Genomic DNA, 22,055 nt, shown 5'->3' on the forward strand with positions numbered 1-22,055 from the left:
CTTTGTATCATTTATTACTGATTTCACCTTGCTTGGTCCAGCCTGGACTTGAGTCCTGGATGCCTGCCTATCCCACCCAGACTGGCTCTCCTTGTTACATTGTGTCTGGTGTCCATTGGTCTTGCCATTTGTGAGAAAAGCATATAAACAGAAGGTGGAAAGATTATTCTTACTCCTATAATGGCTAACCTCAGGACTTGCTGGGAGTCCCTATGTGAGATTATGCTCACAAGGCCAGTCCAGCCTAGGGACATCCAGACAACCTGCCTGGCCAGGATTCACATGGGAGGGAGCCAGTCACCAGAATCTGCAAGGCCCATTTGTACACAGAGAAGACCGCTTAAGTCCCTGTGCTAAGAGCACAGCTGTAGGTGGCATGTGTGGGGCCATTAATTTGAGGAACAGGATTGAATGGCCTCTTTACCCAGCAAGGCCAGGCAGCATCACTATCCAAGTAGGAACCTTTAGGTCCTGCGGGCTGCAGGTGATGTTGTCATTGCAGTTTCTAGATTTGGTCTTAACTGCCCAGGTACAAGCTGAATTCAAATTAAAAAGGGTCTTGTTTATTCAAAAATTCGTAGTAGTTAAAAAGTCTGGGACCAGAATGCCTGGATTCCAATTCCAGTTCTCTTTCCTGGGCCTATTAAATGAGTAGAACAAAGAAAGTACCAAAACCTACTTTGTAAGGTGGTACGAATTGAATGCAGTAACATGTAAGGTACTAGGATGGTGTCCAGTGTAAAGCACTCAGTACCTGTTGGCTGTCTTTATCAGTACATAAATCCTACATGGAAGGCCTGCTGCCCAACAGCAGTAGGTACACGGACTCTCAAAAGCCTGAACCAGCTTGGGCCTCTTGGAGAATAGACCAAGGATTTTTGACAGTCCAGGTCCCCTGGAATTCTGATCAGACCTAGGTTTTGGGAAGTGCTCCAATCCTGTCATACCTTCTTAAGACAACCATCAGGTAGATTCATGCAGTTTTCAAGGCTACTCTTCAGACTGGGTGTTCATAAACTGTAAATCTTTATGAATTAAGAGCCTGCTAGGTGCCAGAAACCGTGGAGGACACAGATGCATATGGCTGAGCTCTTAGGAACCTTGGAGGTCTAGAGAAGTTGTCATGAGCAATTGTAACATTGTTTTCCAAGTCATGTGTCAGAAGCAGATACATAGAGATATCCCAGCTATTTCTAAGCCTGGAAATTCTGCATCCTTGGATTCTGGTGGACTTCAGCTGAAATAGAGGTGTTGGAACCTTCTCCATCTATGGATGACAGACTGTTGTTCTGGGACATGAGTTCCCAAATGCCACACAATGTACCACATAAGAAACCATGAGAATTTTCAGATTTTTCTTGCCCCATGCCCAAGAGATTTAGCAGAGCAAAGGAATCGGTGATTCTCAGCACGCTGGGTGTGAGAACATCCAGTCTAGAATACAAACACATACACGATCTTGGTAAACCTTGTAATGCTATCATCTTGCAAAATAAAAATGCCCAAGACAGGAAATGGTGTTAGTGTATTTAGTTATCCACAAACCAGGGTGGCGAGAAGAGACACCTAAGACTTCGGGTAAGAAACAGCTGTGCCTTTGTTTGCCTCATGTGGGAAAGCACAGCATAGGGCAGCCTTGGCCCCCATGTCTCCCCCAGCCAGGCAGAGTCTCAAGATCCCCTGACAGTGCTCCATTCAGTTGGGATCCAGTTGGTTGGTGTTCACACGGGAGATGTCACATAGAGACAGCCATTCTTCTCTCTAGGACCCAGCATCTTCATTTGTTCGAGGGGCTGAGAATCATCTGATCTCCTGCCTGTGTTCAGAGAGCATGCCATGTAAGTCCTGGTGGGTTGTCAGGATCACCTCCCATTGGAAAGCAGAAAAGCCTCCCCTGTAGTCAGAAGGGCTATGATTTATGTATAAACAGAAAGGCTTCCCAGGTGGTCAAGAACCCATCTGCCAATGCAGGAAACAGAGCGTGCGTTCAATCCCTGAACTGAGAACAACAGAAAAGGGATCGGATGGGTCAGAAACAAAACAATGTCTTTTCGGACTTTCCTGCTTTCGTACACCCTCTCCCCACAATGAAAACGTCATGGTTTCAGATGCTTTAGGCCAGTAAAGCTAGGGAGGAGTCATACAATTCCTGCGAGTCCGCATCTCGCCAGCAGGGAGCGCCTTCAGCCGGCCGGCCCCTCTGCGCCGGATCCCCGGATTGATCGTCCTCAATTTGTTGGCATAAGAGGGCGACAGGGAGGTCCCTACCGCTAGCCGGGGGAGAGTTGGGGCGGCCACTCGCCAGGCTCCATCCTGCTCAGGGTAGGCGCGAGTGTCCCTAGATGCAGAAGGGACACAGCAGCGAGCCTGCGCCCTTGATCCCCGACAGAGCGGGCGGTCCTGGCCAGGGCACAGGAGGCCTGGCTCGCAGCCCTGTTGTTAACCAGGGCCGTCTTGCCTGGAAAATCCCCATGGACAGAGGAGCCTGGCTGGCCGCAGTCCATGGAGTCTGAGTCAAACGCGACTTTAGCGATTTAGCACGCAGAGTGATAGAGGAAAAATTTTAAAGGTCAGAAGCCGCACGAGCAGTGGTCTCAACTTTGTTCAGATAAACTGTATTTGAGCATCTAATAAGGGTAAACCAGGTAATAACTAGACCAGGTAGCTCAGCTGGTAAAGAATCTGCCTGCAATGCAGGAGACCCTGCTTCCATTCCTGGATTGGGAAGATCCTCTGGAGAGGGGATGTGCTACCCACTCCAGTATTCTTGGGCTTCCCTGGTGGTTCAGCTGGTAAAGAATCCACATGCAATGTGGGAGACCTGGGTTGGATCCCTGGGTTGGGAAGATCCTGGAGAAGGGAAAGGCTATCTACTCCAGTATTCTGGCCTGGAGAATTCCATAGACTACAGTCCATGGGGTTGAAAAGAGTCGGACACTACTGAGTGACTTTCACTTTATGACTTGCCTGGTGGCGCAGACTGTAAAGAGTCTGCATGCAGTGCCGGAGACCTGGGTTCAATATGGATTCAGTCCCTGGGTTGGGAAGATGATCTGGAGAAGGAAAAGGCAACCCACTTCAGTATTTTTGCCTGGAGGATCCCATGGACGGAGGAGCCTGACAGGCTCCACGTGGGGTCGCAAAGAGTCAGACACAACTGAGCAACTTCACTTCACTTTTTTAAGGGTAGAACTCCAGGAGTATAGAGGTGATGCTGATGTCCTTCTAGAAGCTTACTGTGAGAGGGATATGAGATAAATACCAGGACAATGTACTATACAGAGAAAATAACCATCTCCAAGTGTTAAGTGATCCAGAGCAACTTTGGGAAGGTGTGACATCAGAGTTGAGTCTTGAATGCAGATTTACCTAGAGCAAAAGGGATAAAGGAAAGGGGAATCCAGGTGTCCAGGTAATATGAACGCATATGCAAAGGCAAAGAGGAAGCAGCTTAGAGTATTTGTAAAACAAGAACAGCACCATCCACTTTATCTGTAAGGATTCTAGGATGAACTTCCCAGGTGGCACTAGTGGTAAAGAACCCGGCTGCCAATGCAGGAGACAGAAGACAGGAGGGTTAGGTCCCTGGGTCGGGAAGATCCCCTGAGGAGGGCATGGCAAGCCACTCCAGTATTGTGGCCTGGAGAATTCCATGTACAGAGGAGCCTGGTGGGTTGGGATCCCTAGGGCCACAAAGAGTCAGACACTAAATTGGAGAAGGCAATGGCACCCCACTCCAGTACTCTTGCCTGGAAAATCCCATGGATGGAGGAGCCTGGTAAGCTGCAGTCCATGCTAAAAGTTGGACACGACTGAGCGACTTCACTTTCACTTTTCACTTTCATGCATTGGAGAAGGAAATGGCAACCCACTCCAGTGTTCTTGCCTGGAGAATCCCAGGGACCGGGGAGCCTAGTGGGCTGCTGTCTATGGGGTCGCACAGAGTCGGACACGACTGAAGTGACTTAGCAGCAGCACACAAGGATTCTACGAACCAATATGATAAGCCTTTCAGAAATGTTCACTGCTATTAGCAGAAAAGGACATGTACTTTCGGAGGCAATGAGAGTCCAGGCGCAGAACCTGGGCAGAAGTCAAAGAAAGGAGGCTAGAAAGCCAAGCCGTGAAATTTGGATTTCAATTTGGTTTGCAATGGAGAAAAAGCAGGTGCTATATCAAATTGGGCATCAGGATTCATGCTGGCTAATGGGTGTTTATGGTGGAGATATTGTCCCCTTGTGGCTTAGTCACTCAGTCATGCCTGACCTCCTGGACTGTACCCAGGCTCCTCTGTCCATGGGATTCTCCAGACAAGAATACTGGAGCAGGTTGCCATTTCCTCCTGCAGAGGATCTTCCTGACCCAGGGATCAAACCCACATCTCCTGCACTACAGACAGATTCATTACCATGGAGCCACCAGCGTGGCTTAGAATGGAGAGGACCAGGGTGAAACTGGAGGTGGGGAAAGGTGGGAACTGGGGAAAGAAGCACAGATATGAGACATTGTCATTCCAGACACACACCAATGGAGGCGAGGGTGAAACCCGAGTAGCTCGAAAAAGACCATGTGCTGACCACAAAGACAGGGGAGCAGAGAGAAAGGTGGTGGTTGTTGTAAGAATGAAATAAATCAACAAATGCAAAGCAGCTTCTGACACAGCAAGGACTGAACATGTTTTAACCCTCTTGTCTCCCATTATGAAAATGTTGTCTTGTCTTGCCTTGTAATTATTTCATGTGGCAAAGTTTTAGCTTCTGGGCCAGTTCATCAGCATACATACAAATATTTTCCAAGTCTCCAATTTTCTTACTGATCATTTTTGTACTTTGTGCTTACACCTATTTCATATGGAAATTTTCTTCTTTCTGTTTCTTGATGTCTCTGCATCTAGACCAGTGGTTTCAACGAAGGTGAGTTTGTCTCACAGATGACATTTGACAATGTCTGCAGACATTTTTGGTTGTAAAAATTGGGAGGATGCTGCCAACACTTGGTGGGCAGGAGCCAGAGACGGGGCTAAACATCCAAGAGTGCACAGGACAAGCCTCCACAACAGAGAATTATCCAGTCCAAAATGTCAGTAGCATCAGGAATGGGAATCACTGATCTAGACCCTCCTTGAGGGCATGGCTGGATCTTATTTATCTTTGTACCCCTTGGTTCTAGCACAGAATGTGGGCTTAATAAACAAGGATCAAATAGAAAAGAAATCAGGAAATTTATGATTTACGGGCAAGAAGGGGGACTTCATTTGGAGCAAGTCAATGTTGAGAATTCAGCAGGATCCCAGGGGAAGAGGCATGGGGGACCAGAAGTCAAAAGAGAATTTGGAGCAGGACACTTTGAGCCATTCCACCACCCATGAGCATGGTGTTGAGTAACTGCTTTGTATGAGGTGCTGTGCTAGATGCTGTGGCATCAGAGCTGAGCAACCCCTCCTTACTTGTAAAGAATTCATGGTCCACAGGAGGTAGAGACACAGAGAAGTAAATCCAGTAGGAGCAGGGCTTGTGGGAGGCCCGAGGATGGGCCACTGATGCTGCCTGGGAATTCATGGATAACGTGAACATTGACCAGAGACAGGATGGACCAGGAGACATTGCCTGGGTGAAGAAGAAGAGAGAGACTGGAGGATATTCCAGGCAATGGGAATTGCTCTTGCCAAGAGAGAAGGGTGCGAACGCCTGGCTGAGCTGCATGAAAAGATGGTGAGGATTGAGGTGTGTGGTGGAGAATAGCAGATATTTGGAAAAGGGTGAAGCATTTGTGGGTGGACAGAAAGAGGGTGGTGAAGAGTTTTGAACAGTAGCCACATGGTATCCTGTGTAATGAGCCCCAATTTCCTGTTAAATAAAAGAGTTCTTGAACTGCCACTTTGTCTAAGTTAAGAGCTGCTATAGTGTCCTGGAAAGGTAGTGCTGCTTACTTTTTTAGGATAGACAAGGCTTAACCATATCCTTGGGCAAAGGAGAGAGAGAGAGAGAGAGATTGAAGATAGAAGAGAAAGTGAGGGTAGTTGACTAAGAAGTTAGGCAGAGAAGGCTGGCAGGTGAGTAACTGATTTAAGTAGGACACTTTGCTGTTGGATGTCTTCCTCACTCTAAGTAAAGTTAAGAAGTGTTTGTTTCCTAAGAGCATCCCAGAGCATACTTGGCTTTGAGGTGTAAGGTGGCATTCTAGCTGCCCTGGCATGAGGGCCTGGAGGGTTTTCCGCTCCATAGGAATCCAGGTGAAAAGACCAGGTTCTGGTTAGGACAGGAGTACCTAAGATATGTTGGGATCTGTGGAAGCCAAAATAATGCTCCCCCCGCCCAATAATGCCCACATCCTAATCCCCAGAAACCATGACTACATTACCTCACATGAGAAAAGAAGTTTTGTGGATGTGACTAAGTGATGATCTTGAGATGCAATGTTATCCTGAATTATCCAGGATGGGCCCACTGTCATCACGGGGTGTTTATAAGAGGAAGGCAAGAGGGTCAGAGAAGGTGACAACAGAAGCAGAGATCAGAGAGTCGGGAGAGATTTGAAGGTACTGCCCAGCCGACTTTGAAGATGGAGGAAGGGCTGTTAGCCAAGGAGTGTAGACAGATGCTGGAAGCTGGAAAAGGCAAGGAAAGCTTCTCCCTGGAGCCTCCAAAATGCTCTGCTGACAGTTGATTTTAGTTCAGGGAGGCCCACTTTGGACTTCTGATTACTGTAGGATAAATTTGTGCTGTTTTATACCACTAAGTGTCCGGTAATTCATTACAGCAGCCGTAGGAAACTAATATAGCATCTTTCTCCATTTCCAGTTGAAAGACTTCTTTGCACGTGTGCACATTTCACGGGATTCTTGGCGACCATTTAGAAGACAGAATCTGTAAAACACTGGACTTCTCCATTCGACCTTGGAACAGGTTTCACAGCTGTGGAAACTGGAGTTTAAATCTTAATAGAACTCCACAGGAATTAAAGACGCTTTAAAACAAGCTATATTTTGACCTCAAATTAGGCATCTGGCAGTCTCATTACAGACTCTCCTGCAGACCCCAGTGTGGCAAAGAATTAAATTCACCAGCATTCTTTGCTTCCGGGGAAGTGTCCTCTGAGAATTCCAGCTGGATTAAACCTTCTTCATCTGTGAGGACAGACCACAGCAACATCCCTAACGTGTTTGTTTCCCTTAATCCTTTCAAGTGCCTTTGGGGAATAAACGGTAGCACAGTGGTTGAAATCTTCAGTTTTTTAGCTCACCTTCATTTCCTTCAACTCTAAGTAACTGCTTTACATGCTAGAATAGGTTACCATAGCAATATTTTCTGAGCAATAGGTGGGCTGAATTGCACTATTGAAGACTCACAGGAGAAAATATGAAATAACAACCTGAGAAAGTCCAGCGAGCTGCAGAGTGTCAAGACTATTAAAACAAGGGGCTCAATGGGTTCCCTTGTGATTGATCAGAAACACTGTAGCCCCCAGCTCAAATCAAGTGCTGTGTGGGCAACTGTGAATCACTCCCCAAATCCCCACCTCCTCATCTCCAAGTCATCCATCCACGAAGCTCAAATGCTAAAAACAAATAAGGAGAGGGGAAATCTTTGAAATTCATATCCACAAGGGGTACTTGACAAAGCTCTCCTATGGGAATCCTGGGAAGGTGGTGGTCATCATGCCAGGATAATTTTTGGATCTTTCTGCGTACCCACATAAAAAGGGAGCAACCAGAGAGCAAAAAAATCCGCAGGAAAAAAAAAGAAAAAGCCATAGGCAATAATTACAACAAAAAGTAGGTTACAGAGAATCCTGTTGAATCCCACAGCACAAGTGGGTGGGACAAAGCAGCCAACAGCCACAGACCTGTTTGTTATTGGCAAAGTGCAGGAGGAAATGATGGGAAACCATGCAGTAGCCAATGGACCTAAGAACAGGAGCACCCCCAAAATAACCAACAAGGGGGCAATTTGCGACCAGCTGCTGAAACAAGGTTTTCCCACTCTATCGTGAGTAAGGGCAAAGTCAGAAGGGCTGGAGGAGTCTAGCCACTTTGAACTCTTTTTGATAGCTCTACTGAGATATAATATAGAGGCATATTGGGCTTCCTAGGTGGTGCTAGTGGTAAAGAACCTGGCTGCTAATGCAGGAGATGTCAGAGACTCAGATCTGATCCCTGGGTCAGGAAGATCCCCTGGAGGAGGGCTTGGCAACCCACTCCAGTACTCTTACCTGGAGAATCCCCATGGACAGAGGAGCCTGGCGGGCCAGAGTCCATAGGGTCATAAAGAGTCAGACACAACTGAAGCAACTGGGCACACACTCATAGAGGTATATTACTATAAAATTCTAGTACCATACAGTTTCACCCCCGAAAGTATTTTTCATGTATTCAAGAAGCTGAGCAACTATCACATTGTCACCTCCTCAAAAGCAAACCTGTACCCGTTAGCAGTTCCCTCATTCCCCCTGCCTCTGGTCACTGACAATCACTAATATACTTTCTGTCTTTATAAATGTACCTATTCTGTATCATTCTTATAATTGGAATCATACAATATGAGTCCTTTTGTGCCTGGCTTCTTTCACTTAGCATGTTTTCAAGGTTTATCCATGTTATCACACAAACTTTTCAGGGCTTCCCAGGTGGCTCAGTGGCAAAGAATCTGCCTGCCAGTGCACAAGATGCAAGAGACCCAGGTTTGATCCCTGGGTTGGGAAGATCCCCTGGGGGAAGAAATAGCAACGCCTGGAAAATTCCATGGACAGAGGAACCTGGTGGGTATGCTCTGTGCCATTACAAAGAGCTGCGCATGGGTGACTGAGCAGCCTCACATGAACTGCATTCCCTTTTAAGGCCAAATAATAATCCACTGTACAAATATACCAAATTTTATTTATTCATTTGTCCATGGATTGGCATTTGGGTTGTTTCTGTGTTGGGGTGTTATAAAAAATGCTGTCATGAACATTTGTGTACAAGTACTTATGTGGACACAAATTTTCATCTCTCTTGGAGTAAAATTGCTGAGTCAAATAGTAACTCATGTTTAATTTTTTTGTGGAACTGCCAGGCTGTTTTCCAAAGTGTCTGCAACCATTTACATTTTTAACAGCATTGCACGAAGGTTCTGATTTCTTCACATCCTTGACGACACTGGTTAATGTCCAACTGTTGACTGTAGCCATCTTAGTAAGTGTAAAGTGAGGTCTCATTGTGGTTTTGATTTTTAATTCTTTGTTAACAAATGATGTCACGAAGATTTTCCTCCTAAAAATTGCAGAGTTGTAGCTCTTACATTTTGGTCTTTGATCTATTTTAGTTAATTTTTGTATATGGTGTAAAATAAGGATCTAACCTCATTCTTTCACATGTAGATATCCAGCTGTTCCAGCAGCATTTTTTGAAGAGGATGTTCTTTCCCTCATTGGATGGTCTTGGCATCGATGTCGAAAGCCAACTGCCCATAAATATATGGGGTTATTTTTGGACTCCCTATTCCGGAGGTCTGTTTTACCTCTCCTTATGCCAGTACCACACTATTTTGATTATTCTGACTTTATAGTAACTTTTAAACTTGGGGATTATGAGTCCTACAACTTTACTTTTCTTTTACAAAATAATTTTGGCTATTTGCGGGGGGGGGGTCCCTTAAGATTCTGTATACATTTTAGGATCAGGTTTTTTATTCTGTGAGAAGGTCGATGTGATTTTGATAGGGATTACGTTGAATTTGTAGATCACACTGGGAAGTATTTCTGTCTTAACAATAGTGTCTTCCAATGCATGGGCATAAGATGTCTCCCTATTTATTAAAGTCTTTTAAAATTTCTTTCAGCAATATTTTGTAGTTTTAATTTACAAGTCTTGAACCTTTTTGGTTGATTTTATTCCTAAGTATTTTATTCTTTTTAATGATATTGTAAATGAAATTTAAAATTTCCTTTTTGAATTACTCATAGCTTGGGTGTGGAAATATAATTCATTTTTGCATGTTGATCTTATTGCCTGCAACTCTGATGGATTTGCTTATTAGTTCTCATAGTTTTTTGTAAATTCTTTAGTGTTTTCTTCATATAACACCATGTCATCTGTGACATATCTTAGTTCTTTCTTTCTGGTTTGGATGCCTTTTATATATTTTCCTGTCTAATTGCTGTGGCTAAAACTATGGTGAACAGAAGTATTGAAAGTGGGCATCCTTGTTTTGTCCCTAATCTTAGGGGGAAAGCTTTTAGACTTTCATCATTGAATGTGATGTTAGCTATGGGTTTCTCATATATATCCTTTATTATGTTAACAAAGTTCTCTTCTAATCCTAGTTTATGTATTTTTTTATCTTGGAAGGGTGATAGATTCCTCAAATGCCTTTTTTCCCCTGCATGCATAATTTTTTTTAAAGATTTGGAAACAACACTCAAAGATTACCCTATATTTATTCTCGAGTTCATGTTTAAAACATACCAAAAAAAGAAAGTTTTATTTTCCACCGTGATTGACTGCCATTAGCCTTTCTTAAAGTCAGTAAGGAAACTAACAGCTAGTATTTGGCTGGGGAAGTTTTTAAACAAAGACAGTCTGAGGATTTCCAGAATTTGTCATGGAATCAATCATGGCAGGGAAACGGGTGGGTCTGGTTGTAACGACTTCCTCATTCCTGTATCATTTCACCCTCAATGAAGAACACTATGATACTGGTAGCTTCATATCTTGCCAACAGAATATATATGTTACTCAAAAGATACAACAAGGACTAGCAGCTCTTTTGACTAGATGAATTCAATTGTCAAATTACTGAGGAAACAGAAAAATCTCCACTGGACCGTACAGGCATAACACAAGAGACTTGAGAAAGAAAAACAGAGAAAATCCTCCATGACAACATCATCGGGGAAGTGAAAAGCAATTTGAATGGAGAGCTTTATAAATGTGAGCTCCTTTAAGGCAGCTTAGGTCAAATTTATCTATTTTTTAAAAGATTTGCAAAAAAAATCAATAGAAAGCTAGTTTATTAAAACTGTTGCAAAGAAAGGGAAAAGAGATATACACATATTTCTACAATTAGGAATGAAATATGAACCACAATGAGTTACCACTTCACACCTACTAGGATGTGTATAGTTTTAAAAACAAGTGCTGGTGAGGATGTGGAGAAATTGTAACTCTCACACTTGGCTGGGTAGAATGTAAAAGGGTGCAGTTGCTGTGGAAAGCAGTTTCTATCCTAGCCTCCTGTGTTTTTCTTTCTTCTTTACAGAGCCTACCCACCAACAAGTCCCAATACTTACAACACCTCCTCCAGGAAGCCCCACCTCACTGCTCTCTCCCTACTGAAGTTACCTCCTGTGTTTTTTGAATACTGACTTATGACTCTTTGTTAGACATCATCTTGTATTGCTCTCAACCTATTTAATGTGCACTTTTTCATCCACCAAACTGTGTCTTCACCACTCTACCTCATTACAGATATTGCAGGTGCGGTTCCCTAGGACACAGATGCTAGGATGGAGACTGATGTGCAGGAAGTTTACTGGGGTGTGACTCAGAGGAAAACATCACCTTCTGGGGCTGAGTAGAAGCTGTGCTGAGACGCAGTCTCCAAGAAGTCACAGTTAAGCCCCTTGGTTCTGAAGCTGAGATGACCCATCTGAGTCTCAGGTTGGGAAATGTGGGCTAAGACTTTATACTGCGTGTTGATCTTGGCTGAAGGGTCCTGGCAGGGGCTGCAACCTGGGCCAGGAGCTTCCCTCAGTGAAGGCAATTCCAGAGGATCTCGGGGGTATAGGGGGCTGTTGGCAGCAGCTTCCCCAGCAGCCAGAGGACAGAGTCCTTCTATCCTAAAAGTGGAACTGGGTGTCAACCCTGAGGGCTAAAAGTAAGTCAGGAAAGAAAAGGGGAGACAGATGGAAAAGAGAAAAAAGGGGAGGGGTCCATCAGTTTACCTTGCGTCTTGTTTGGAGCCAGATGTAATGAGGTAGTCACTTCCTTATTAGGGCAACGAGCTGCAAGGAGGCGAGAGAACCACCATGCAGGGTGGTGAAGTGTCCTGTCTAAGGGGCTCTGCTGGTCACTGGCTGAGCCAGGATTTGTGCCCACGAGTGTTAGGCCCAGCCTGAGTCCCCCTTCACTGTCCTCCTGGTTGGCACACTGAGCTTCCAGTAACGTCATCATTTGGAAAGTATCTGGAGATGCTGAAGGAAAAGTGGGCGCAAAACCAAGAAAGACAATTTTGCAAATCCTCTGCTTTCTCTGTAATCCTTAAAGACTGAAAGAAAAAGTTCACAGAAGGAAAATAATTCTGTGCACGGTAGAGGTATTTCTGAAAGGTAAACGTTGCCTAAAATGAGCATATCCAGAGACCAGACTTTCTGTAAAGCTCAGAAAAGAATTCAAACTTTTTGAGATACAAAGAGTGTGCCTGGAATATGCTGGAAATCTGAAATTACAAACATCAAAGAAAGTCCATGGTGGAGGCATGATAATGACTCCCTCTTACCACTCGAAGAAGATCAAATTCCAGTGACGAGAAAGATCCAAATGACAGCGGCAGGGAGGAGGAAGTGGGAAGCAGAGGTGAGCCCAGCTGGCATGATTTGGGCAACTTGAAAGTATTATTCCTGCTTCCAACTTCCAAAGCTCATTTAGCGGTCAGTTATCACACCAGGGGAATAGGGACCCCGGAGGCCATTCCTGCAGCTCAATAATCTGAATTTATCTCAGAACACCACTCCTCTCTTCTGCTTTCCCCCACACTGGGAAAGAATTAAAGTCCAAGGCTTCTAGAAATCATAAAACCTTCTTCCCCCAAGGATCTTGGGCAGAATTGGGGTTTTCATCCAAGAGCGTGAGGCAGGACAGTGAGTGAGGGATTTTTCCTAGAATCTGTACTTAAATCCATGCCTTTTTCAAAATATTTCATGCTTTTCTCTCACACTTTGCAGTTAAAATTCACCAGGAAGCTAGAGATTGGTAGGATATTTCTTTGTGGCTCTCTGTATTCATCCTATAAAGCTGTAAATTAAATTTACCAAATATCATCTGATCTTGATTTATTTTTCTAACCTGTACTTCTCTCCATGGGGTGTTTCCTAGTTCACCTTTCTGAATGAAGAGACTCGGAGACCTTTGATTTATTTTGTTTTCTAAGCACAGTTTTCTTTTGCTCCTCTGGGGTTAGAAATGGCAACCATTGGTCATTCTAGGGTTGACGGCTCAGTTACAGGTGTGTGTGAGCTCAGTCACTCAGTTGTGTCCGACTATTTGCAACCCCATGGACTGTAGCCCACCAGGTTCTTCTGTTGGTGGGATTTTTACAGGCAAGAATTCTGGAGCAAGTTGCTATTTCCTCCTCCAGGGGATTGAACTCACATCTCCTGTGTCTCCTATATTGGCAGGCTGATTCTTTACCACTGAGCCACCTGGGAAGATCCGGAGTTAAATCAACTGGTCCTTGAAGCTCAGATAGGGTGAAGGATAAAAATTAGCCTGCAGAGGGGAATGGTGAGTAATTCCAGATCTCATTACAGCCCTCCATCTCAATTTTGCCTTTCTGCTTAAAATGTAGAAGCCCACCTAGAAGACAACCACTCTCTTCCATGCTCCCCCTTGTTTTCCTTATTCTGCTTTAACTCCTTCCCATGTGAGGAGGTAGCCTATGGGAACATGAGCCAGAAGGCAGAGCTCTCAGTTCAGTGGGGCCAACCTGGGATGTGACCTATTGGTGCAAGGTCCTGGTGGTAGTCTTTATTATCATTATTGACACTGGAGAACTTTCAGCTGTAGGCCAAGAATCTTTGCTAGAAGTCCTTGCGTTAGTAAGAAAGGAAGGATTTTCAAGGGCTGAGGTTTGAATGGGGAAAAAACATTACCTTGTTTATCATGGAAAAGAAAGCAGCTAGGGAGAACATGGAGCCCACCTGCTAATTAAAACTCTTAAGACTTGTAGGAGGAACAATTATCATAAGGCACTCTCTCTCCCACGTTCCAGCAAACAAATTAGCTTCAACACCCACATGGTAGAAAAACAAACGTCAATTATGCCTGGATGCTTCCTTGAACAAGCTTTCTCTTCCCTATCTCCATCTGATCGTTAATGTTACTTTAATAGTGGGTTGCAGATAAGAAAAATTATTTTCACTCACTTTTATTCTAAAGCAAAGCCACCAGCAGTGGGGAGAGTGGGATCAACTCAAACCCAGATTAACTCCTCCTTGTGTGTGAGGTGAGAAAAAATACCTTTTTCAACTCCAGATAGAACACAAATCTCTGGGTGGCTGAGGACCAGTGATAGTCATTCATAGCATAGGACAGGAATATGCTTTTAATTGTTAGATTTCAATCTAAAATATAATTGAAGAAATATGCCTTAAAATAGTTTCATAAACGCAGATGGCATTATAGCATATGTTAATATACAGAGGATGTGTTTCTAGATGTATTTCTAACTATAGATATAATGGGGTACCTGGCTGAGACTAGCCCTCATGCTTTTTAAAACCCTGATAAAGACCAGCAGTGGGTGTGAGGAGGAGAGATGGATATTTTAAGGTCACAGGCAGTTATTGCTTTCTTTGGAGGAGCAGGCCTGTATATTTCACCTTTGCTGGCAGGCAGCTCCTCTGAGCATTTTGGTTATGCCAGGACAGGAGCACAATCCTTTCAACAGAGAATTTTAGGAACCACAAGGAGGGAAACTGGTTTGCATGGTTCCATAAAAGAGCATGTTCACTGTGTGTGAACTCCTGGTCACATTTCCTTTAGGGGAAAAAATATTCTCCAAATATGGATTTAGACTATTCAGTCCTTACATTTTGTTTATTCTTGAGAGGTGTGTGTGTGTGTGAGTGCATGCTCTTGAGGAAGCATTCTTGTTCAAGAATTTAACAGCTGTATTAGGAGCAAAAAGGAGCTGGGACAGTAGCAGGAAGGACGCAGTGAGACGTCTTCATTTCACACTTGCTTTATAAAGCTTCACACAAAGCGTCATTGTGACTGAATAACTGCTTCCAAGTGAGGACAGAGACTAAGGAAAGGCCTTAAGAGGATGGTTTGTTTCTGATGGGAGTAGACATCCTAAGGGCCAGACACCCCAAAAATGGGCTGGGCTGTGAAGATTGAGGGGTTGAGGCTGGAACTCCAGACTGGTGCGAACTCCTCGTGGGCCCCCACTTGGAGGGACCTTATCACCTACAATGGGGTGATTCGGAACAGCCATATCCATTGCTCAGTGCTGTCTTCTGTGTGATTCCTGGGCAACTAAGCCAGGGGACCATGCCAATGTTGAGGAACTTTCTCTGGAAAGAGGTAGGAAGGGAAACTAGTAGGACTAAGACTTCTGTGGTGGAGCAGGACATTTGAGATGGGAGATGCTGGCCAGAGGACAAGTCTGAATCACCCAAGTCAGTGGTTCTTAGCTGCACTGGTTTTGATCCCCAGGGAACGTCTGGAGACATTTGTGGTTGTCACACCTGGGGAGATGCTTCTAGTATCTAGTGGGTGGAGGTCAAAGATGCTGCTAAATATCCTATAACAACTAACCCCACCCCCCACAGCAAAGAATGATCTAACCCAAAATGTCAACAGTGCTCAGATTGAGGAACTCTGGCTTAGACAGAGCTAGTAAATGCACTTGGATGTTCATATGCAAATACAATGCAAGCTGAGTCCTTAATAATCCAAAAGAAAAGGTTGTCTGGCAAGAAAACAACACAAATGTGTCTGTTGAGGATCTAGCGTGTGTCAGATTTTGTCATGTGTTTTGGGGTTCCGGAAGCCAATAGGACAAACTTCTTTTCCTTGTGGAATTTATAGTTGGGAGAGGAGACCCCTAAGAATCGTGTATGTTTCTGATCATAATTATGCTATTGGCTCTTGTGAATTAACTCATTGACTTCTCCCTATAACCCTGTGAAATATGTGCTCCTATAATAACCCATTTAATAAGACACTAAAGCCTATGGACATAAGTACCTTGTCCAGGGTCCCACTGCTGACAGTGAGTCCCAGTCTTTATAGCTTTTAAAATTGTTTTTATCATCAAATAGACTTTAGAGCTTCACTAGCTATGTGATTTTGGAAGCTTAATTTATCTTGCTTCTTTTATGTGTAGAATGGAGATAATGAAAGTATCATAGAAAGTTGTTGAGAAAAGTAAATATGTTGATTGATAGAAAGTGTTTGCACATAGTGAAGGCTAATAAGTCGTGTAAGGAAAGTGAAGAGAGAAGAGCTGAAAACCTGCTTTAGACCAGTGGCCCCCAAAGTGTGATGATAGGATCAGCAAGAACATCTGGGAGATTTTTAGAAATGCAAGCTCCTGGAAATTCCTGGTAGTCCAGGGGATAACCATGCTCCCAGTGCCAGGGGCCAGGGTTCAATCCCTGGTCTGGGAACTAAGATCCCACATACAGCAACTATTGAGCCCTCGCACAACTTGAGAAGCCTGTGCACTGAAGACTGTGCAATGAAGACTCAGAACAGCCAAAATAAATAATTTTTTAAATTATTTTTTAATTTAAAAATTGCAAACTCTTGCCCCCAGCTCAGGCCCAACTCTGGGACTGGGCCCTATAATCTGGGTTCAACAAGCTCTGTGGGTAATTCTGATGCAGGCTGAAGTTCAAGAACTCATGCATGAGACCCTTCTGAGGGCAGTGGTGTTTAAGCTGTGACACGGGAGTGCTTCTTTACCCAGGCCTAACTTCCTCCCCAACTACAAACTGTTTTGTTTTGTTTTTTCAGTTTTTTTGGAACTCTATATTTCCTCCCTTCCCTTTTGCTGTTTCTTCACTTTTGCTTGGCTTCTTCTTGACCAATCCCTTCTCCTTACCATCTATGACCAGCTATCTTCCTTGATACCCTTCCACACCCTCAACTGCTCTCCACCTGTTACCAAGTCTGAGATCGCTCTGCTCCTGCAAGATAAGTCAATGAATCTGAGCAAGGTGTTGGGGTCAGGAAAGGACTTTATCCAGCTGACCCATGGATGTAGAAGATGGAAGGCTAGCACCTCAAAATAACCATTTTTTTCCAGGCCTGTTTGCCAGGTTCTTTCATGGATCAGGCATGGGAGGGAGAGGTGAAGAAAACAAAGTTAAAAAAACTATTCAGTCCTTGCAAATGTCCCCTAGAATGGCAAACCTCAGGCAGAGGAATGTTTTAGTTTCACTTCCTTACAGTCCTGCTCAGGTGGGCCGCTCAGGTTACCTCCCTGAGGCAGGCCATTATGTATGCTTACAAAAGGGGCAGGATTCGGGTTAAAGTCACAGAAGCAGATTCAGCATAAATTCAAAATTAACCCTTCCAGTTTACACACCTTCAGTGAGTTAGTTCTTGACTCTCATTTCTTCACTCGCTCATTCATTCACGCATGTATAGATGCTCACTGAGCCAATGGGAACAAGGGCAAGGAGAACCCAGCCATATCCTCAGGATCCCTGCTGCCTTTCAGTGAGAGGCAGAAACACAGTCCTGTCCCAGGACTGCCTCAGGGGCCAGCCAGAGCAAGGTCACTGCTGAGGCTGGGGCTGAGGCAGAGGTGGGGACCAGGACCAGCTTCTCAAAGGAGGTGACACTTAACTAGGTCTGAGAGTTGATGAACTGATTGGGTAGGAAAAGAGCCTGATAAAATAATGTTAAAAACCATCTGGAGAGCACAAGGGCAATAATACAAAAGGACAAAGGCTTTTTTAATAAAAGCAGAAGAAGGTCATTGCGGGAGATGCCTGGAAGCACTAAAGCATGGAATCCTCTGATTAAAGATGAAGGAAATGTTCCACCTCTGTTTTCTTTAAAAGTAACACCTGACAAACCAGAAGTGAATGAACTGCAGGCACTTGCAGATCCGTCTCTGCGGGTCCCTTTGTTTTGTTTTTGTTCTTTTGTCTCCAAGCCTCTGCTCACCCCTCTTCCTGAGATGGCTATGCCTCCGTCCTCTTCCTCCACCTCCCCCAGGGAAAGTCCTCCTGTCTTTTAGTGTCCAGGTCAAAAGCTGCACCCTCTCTGCTCCTTCTCATTGGAAGTGACTCCTCTCCCGCAGCAAAACCAGATAGCTTTGTTTCTACTTCTAATCAGCTGTTGGCACATTCTGCTGCATTCTAGTCCCATCACAGATAGATTTTGTTCTGTGTTGGATGAAAAGTCTTCAGGGTCAGAATAATATCTCACCTGCCTCTGAACCTCTCAATGTCTTGCCCCCAACAGTCAGGACTGGGTTTTGCTGCACAGAATCACACACGACCCGGGTATGAGAAGGCAGATCACCATTTCCTGCTGGGACACACACAACAATGAGTCCAGAGAAATCAAAAAGTTAAATTCCTAAATCTATCCATAAACTTTAGTAACAGAAATAAAGGGCAGGAAAGAACATCATTACAAAGTAAATTAAGAACCTCGGTGGAGACAAAATCAATGGGTCCTATCATATAAAAGAAAAAAATTTACTCAACAAAATGTAATAAAATTATAAATGCAAAGAGAGGAATGACAGGAAAAAAAAGTGTATGACAACAACAAGGATGAAAATCTGCTCTTTAATTACACTGAAATTGATCAATAGCCATAAGATCGGTATCCAGATTCTGATATAAAGTAGTTAAAAAGGGGATGAACAGTTTCTACACAATAATATATACATAATAAAAATCACCATGTGGAAAAATCAGGGTTTTTTAGCCATTGAAGAAAAGCAAAATAAAACAATTAAAATAAAATATTATACCCCAATTAAACATTTTTTTTCCTAACAAAAAATTGATTTTGGTAGGACTCTAGGTCTCTCTCTTGTTTCTCCAATGCCAGAGCTAACACAACAGTGAATCCATTAAATCTCTCTAGGGTACACTTTGAAAATATGTAAAAAGAGCAATCACACAATTCCTACAGTTCTACTCAGTTACTAAATTTGGGAGGAAAATATATCAAGGAAATAATCTCAAAAGGGTGAAAGAATTCTGCTAATTATAATTTTTAAAACACTTTTATTTGTTTATTCATTTTTGGCTGTGCTGGGTCGTCCATTGCTGCTCAGGCTTTCTCTCTAGCTATGGCGAGTGGACTAGTTGCAGTGTGCAGGCTTCTCAATGTGTGGCTTCTCTTGCTGCAGCGCACGGGCTCTAGGGCACGCAGGCTTCTGTAGTGGTGGCACGTGGGCTCAGTCGTGGCAGCTCCCAGGCATCTAGAGCACCGGCTCAGTAGTTGTGTATGGGCTTAGTTGCTCTTCAGCATGTGGGATCTTCCCGGACCAAGGACTGAACCCAAATCTCCTGAATAGGCAGGCGAATTCTTTTACCACTGAGCCGCCAGGGAAGCCCTGCTAATCGTAATTGGAAAATCAGCAAACCAAAGGCCTGACAAGAACTGGGCAGGGCCTAGGAGTTTACCCTGTTTGCAGGCTAACAAGCCACCATGTAACTTTTTCATAGATGCTGTCATCCCAGGCCAAAGGCAGAAGACTATTCCTCTGGGCAGAAGCTGCAGCTGGAGCTCAATGCTCATGTGTACTGCTCTCCACGTTTCCCAAGTCCATGGGGTTCTAGAAAGGGCCCCAGGCTGGAGCCTGCATAGGCAGGGGGCTGGGTTAGAGAGGAACACTTAGCTTGGGGGACTCCTCATGGTCATAGTAATGGAAGCAAGCTTGCCCTTGGCCCAGGGGGAGGGACTCCTTCACTCTGTAAGGTGGCTTGCTGCACAAACAACTCTAAGAGATAGCCTGGATGATAATGAATCATGATAAACTTGGCCTGCCCTATATGAATGTGCAGGGGGTTTAGGGCCCTGGATCACCTCTCCCAACTGTGCTTCATTTACTCATTCAATATATCCATTCAAATTTATTGTCACCTTCTATGTACCTGGCACTAAAATACAGTTGACCCTTGAACAACAGGGGTGTGAACTGCACAGGTACACTTATACACAGATTTTTTTTTTCCTATAAATACCTCTTACAGTACCATTCAACCAAGCAGTTGGTTGAATCAGTGGATGTAGAATTGCAGATAGGAGGACTGATTGTAAAGTTATAGGTATATTTTCCACAGCGCAGCACCCCTAATCCCCAGCCCCAGGGTCAACTGTAGATGCTCAGGATACAGTGGTGAATATATTTCCTGCCTAAGAAGAGCTTGGGCTTCCCTTGTGGCTCAGACAGTAAAGAATCCTCCTACAATGCAGGAGACCCCCTGGAGAAGGGAAGGGCAACCCACTCCACTATTCTTGCCTGGTGAACTCCATGGGCAGAGGAGCCTGGTAGGCTACTGTCAATGGGTTGTAAAGAGCTGGACACTATTGAGCAACTAGCAAATACTTTCACTTTTCTTTCAAAAAGAGCTTACATAGTAGGGAGGCAGATATCAAAAAGGAATTAAATAAATAACCTGATTTCCATGAACTGTTGTGAAGACATTATGAAGAGTGGGGCAGAGTTGCCTTTAGATAGAGTGATGGATTGTAGATCCAATGATCAGGGATGGTCTGAGATGGTAACACTGGACCAGAGACCAGAAGGAAATAAGCAAATGAGCCACATGACTACCTGAGGGAAGAGCATCCCAGGGACCAGTATACCCACACCCCATAGCACTGGGAATGGGATGTGCTTGTCACCTTCAAGGAACAAGGGCCAGGGTGTCTGGAGTGTGGTGAGCAGGGGAGAGTAGTCAGAGATGAGAGTAGGAAAGCCCAAGAGACAATACAGTTTTGTAATGGGGACAATATAGCTTTTTAAAATGACAAACAGACTTTTCACATGAAACAATTTATTAAAAAGAGTTCAGTAGGGTGGGAGGTGGGAAAAAGGCCCAAGAGGGATGGAACATATGTATATCTATGGTTGATCCATGTTGATGTATGGCAGAAACCAACATGATATTGTAATTATCCTTCAATTAAATAATCTTAAATAAATTTTAAAAAAGAGTTCAATAAAAACCATCAAACTGAACCCCCAGTCCAGTGTATGGAGGGTTGCTTGGTATTAAGGACAGATGCAGGAGGGGATCAGAAGAGCTGAGCCTTGCCCCCACCATCAGTTAACAGGCAACAAACCTCTCGATGTTTCTCCATCTGCAAGTGGGTAAGATCAAGTGAAATAAAAGTTGTTAATGTATTTTGTGGCTACAAATACTTGAGAGAGTACCACTGTAAAAACACAATCTACATCAAAAGGTCACAAGAAAATGGAATTTAAGCTTTGAAATAGAAATTTAAAATACTAGCAGCAGCCATCATTTATTGAACTCTTAGTAAACTATTAAACTATAGCTTTATAATAATCTCATGACAGATATAATTATCCTCATTTTTAAAATGAGAAAATGGTCTCAGAAAGCTTAAGTTGCTCAAGTCTCTGACCTAATACATGGAACAACATAAAAAAAACATAACTATGAAGAGAGTATATATAGCAACATGAAAAATATTAAGAAAAATCTGCAAAATAAAAAATTGATTTTAGGCATGAAAAATGTATGTGGATAGATGCAAAGAAAGGAAAACAAAAGCATGCCCTGCATCTGACTGGGGCAAGATGAATACTTTTACATTGTTGATATTTTTTGCTCTTGTTAGAATGTTTGCCCAATAAGAGAGGGAGAAAATTCTTGTGAAACTATTTCAAAGACTAGTCACCATTTCTTTCTAAAGGATGGTGTTTGTCATGTCAATTTTCTCAACACCATCCCAAATCCAGCTTTTTCCACATTTCATGCAAACCCTGCTCCTCAGCATTTACACCCGCTTGTCCATCTCCTGGTGGCTTGACTACTCACACTACTACTCACACTCACACTACTACTCACTACTACTCACACAGCTACTCACACTCTGGCCAGGTCCCATCCTCCTTTTATCTCTGTGCAACACTGAAATGCCTTCCTAACAATTCAGTAAGCCTAAGGACTTCTCCCAGGAGAAGGCAATGGCAACCCACTCCAGAACTCTTGCCTGGAAAATCCCACGGACGGAGGAGCCTGATAGGCTGCAGTCCATGGGGTCGCGAAGAGTCGGACATCACTGAGAGACTTCACTTTCCCTTTTCACTTTCATGCATTGGAGAAGGAAATGGCGACCCACT

General features: G+C 43.9%; 1 long non-coding RNA gene across 1 annotated transcript; it reads right to left on the reverse strand.

Annotated features, from left to right (window-relative positions):
• Positions 1 to 10,902: 10,902 nt before the first annotated feature.
• LOC123331633 lies at positions 10,903 to 13,326 on the reverse strand. The gene is made up of 3 exons (XR_006548377.2): positions 12,477 to 13,326; positions 11,923 to 12,171; positions 10,903 to 11,817 (listed from the first exon to the last, which is right to left on the reverse strand). It is a non-coding gene; the product is annotated as an uncharacterized LOC123331633 (long non-coding RNA).
• Between the last annotated feature and the right edge of the window lie 8,729 nt (positions 13,327 to 22,055).

This window comes from Bubalus bubalis, chromosome 2, assembly GCF_019923935.1.
Source record: "Bubalus bubalis isolate 160015118507 breed Murrah chromosome 2, NDDB_SH_1, whole genome shotgun sequence".
NCBI classification, from domain to species: Eukaryota; Metazoa; Chordata; class Mammalia; order Artiodactyla; family Bovidae; genus Bubalus; species Bubalus bubalis.